This window comes from Suricata suricatta, chromosome 8, assembly GCF_006229205.1.
Source record: "Suricata suricatta isolate VVHF042 chromosome 8, meerkat_22Aug2017_6uvM2_HiC, whole genome shotgun sequence".
Lineage (NCBI taxonomy): Eukaryota > Metazoa > Chordata > Mammalia > Carnivora > Herpestidae > Suricata > Suricata suricatta.
Window position 1 is genome coordinate 48716934 of NC_043707.1, and position 2266 is coordinate 48719199.

General features: G+C 41.0%; 1 non-coding gene across 1 annotated transcript; it reads left to right on the top strand.

The window, feature by feature from the left end:
* Positions 1–1348: 1348 nt before the first annotated feature.
* On the top strand, positions 1349–1454 carry LOC115300511. Its single transcript, XR_003912683.1, has one exon. It is a non-coding gene; the product is annotated as a U6 spliceosomal RNA (small nuclear RNA).
* Positions 1455–2266: the final 812 nt, after the last annotated feature.

Below are 2266 nucleotides of genomic sequence, written 5' to 3' on the forward strand. Positions count from 1 at the left end.
CAGCCCAAGCCGTTAACATTTTCTCCAGAAAATGTCCTTCCTTCAGATAACAAAACAAAATCATGACCAAAACCTAAGAAATGATTGAAGTAGTCCTCCTGAAACATATAAGACAGTTTCACAAGCTCATAATGAACAAGTCCATCTTTGGTCTAGATTCTGGAAACTAAATTCACATTGTTCGTGGTGCCTTCACCAATTTCCCCTTGAACCTTGTGTCATAGATCTTTTAAATTTGAACCCTAGCAGGGCATCAATTGGAGAGAGGGGCTATGTAACCTACATACTTTAGAAACTCTAAGAATCCCATTTGGCCCGAACAGCGCTAAGTATTCTGGGGTAAACAAGGACGAGGCCAGGAAATGAGGGGGCCAGGGCAACCCCTGCCCTGGGACTCCGTCCTGGGTGGTAAGGAACTCACCCCCAAATGAGGGCAGCATGTGGACTCCTTCCCCGGAGACACCTGGCTTCATCCTCAGGGCCAAGCTGCCTGACCAGCAGTGGCCTCTGGCCCCCGTGACCACTCCCTCTTCCTGACCACTTCCTGAGCAAATCTTTCCTTGAATCCTGGGACGCTACACTTCCCCCATGCTTTCTCATCTTCTTTCATTCGTGGCTACCCTTTTGGGGCAACTTTTTAAATTGAAAAAATGTATTCTTTTATTATTTTATTAATATTATTGATTATTTATACTGTGATTGACTATGGTTGTTATAATAAACATTTATTTTATTGAATTTATTAGTATACAATGTTATGTTAGTTTCAGGTGCCCAACATAGTGATTTTCTGTATCTTTCCCAGTACTCCTAATGACAGTCACCATCTGTCACCGTACAATGTTATTACAATACTATTGACTATATTCCCTCTGCTGTACTATTCATCTCCATAACTTTTTTTTTTTAATGTTTTATTTATTTTTGAAAGAGGGAGATACACACAGGAGCAGTCTCCAGGCTCTGAGCTGTTAGCACAGAGCCTGACACGGGGCTCAAACTAGTGAACCAGGAAATCATGACCTGAGCCGAAGTCCAACGCTCAACTGGCTGAGCCACCCAGGTGCCCCGCTTCTTAATTTGTTAACTAGAAGTTTATACCTCTTCATTCCCTTTACCTACTTTTTTTTTTACTTTTATTATAGAAAACTTTAAACATGTATAAAAGTAGAGAAAATAGTGCAATGATGTCCCACCGGTTCATGATCATGTTTCAACAATGATCGGCTTGGGATCTATCCCATTTTTCCAAGACCCCACCCACTTTCCTGTTCTGCAGATTATTTTGAAGTAAATCCAAGTCACCACATCAAGTGTTTCTGTGCACATCTTTTGAAAATCATAACCCATACTCACTTCGGCAGCACATGTACTAGAATTGGAATGATACAGAGAAGATTACATGGCCCCTGAGTGAGGATGACACGCATATCCGTGAAGCATTCCAAGTTTTTGTGGAACACGAGAAACTTAACAGAGGACCATGGGGGAGGGGAAGGGGAGAAACAGTTGGGGAGAGGGATGGAGGCAAACCATGAGAGACTCTTGAACATTGAGGACAAACTGAGGGCTGATGGGGGTGGGAGAGAGGGGAAGGAGGGTGATGGGCATGAAGGAGGCCACTTGTGGGGATAAGAACTGGGTGTTATATGGAAACCAACTTGATAATAAACTATAAAAGAAAAAAAAAGAAAATCATAACCTCAGTGCTATCAGTTATAGTCTCCCAAAATCAATAATCACTCTTCAATAGCATCAAATACGTACTCAGTGTTCGCATTTCCTCAATTGTCCATGAGTCATATTTCCCCCCTACTGTTTATTTGTTTGAACAGACATCCAGATGAGGTTCAAGTATTGCTAGTGTTGTGTTTTAAGTGTCTTTTAATTTATAGTCTCCCTACAATTCTTTTCCTTCTTTTCTTAATGTTCTGTAAAAAGAAGCTAGTTTATCCAATAGAATTCCCCACAATCTGGATTTGGCTGATTACATCCCATAGATTCTTCAACATATTGCCGTTCCTTGTATTTTCTATAAATTGGCAATTAGAGTTAGAGGTTTAATCAGATTCAAGCTCTACATTCTGGTAACATTCCAACATTTCATAGGTGGTATTGGAAGTACATAGTGTATGACAGAGGTCTTTTTTTCTTTAAAATTTATTTATTTTGAGAGAGAGAACAAGTGTGCACATGGATAAGCAGGGGAGAGGCAAAGAGAGGGAGAGAGTGAGCATCCCAAGCAGTCTCCACACGGTCAGTGCAG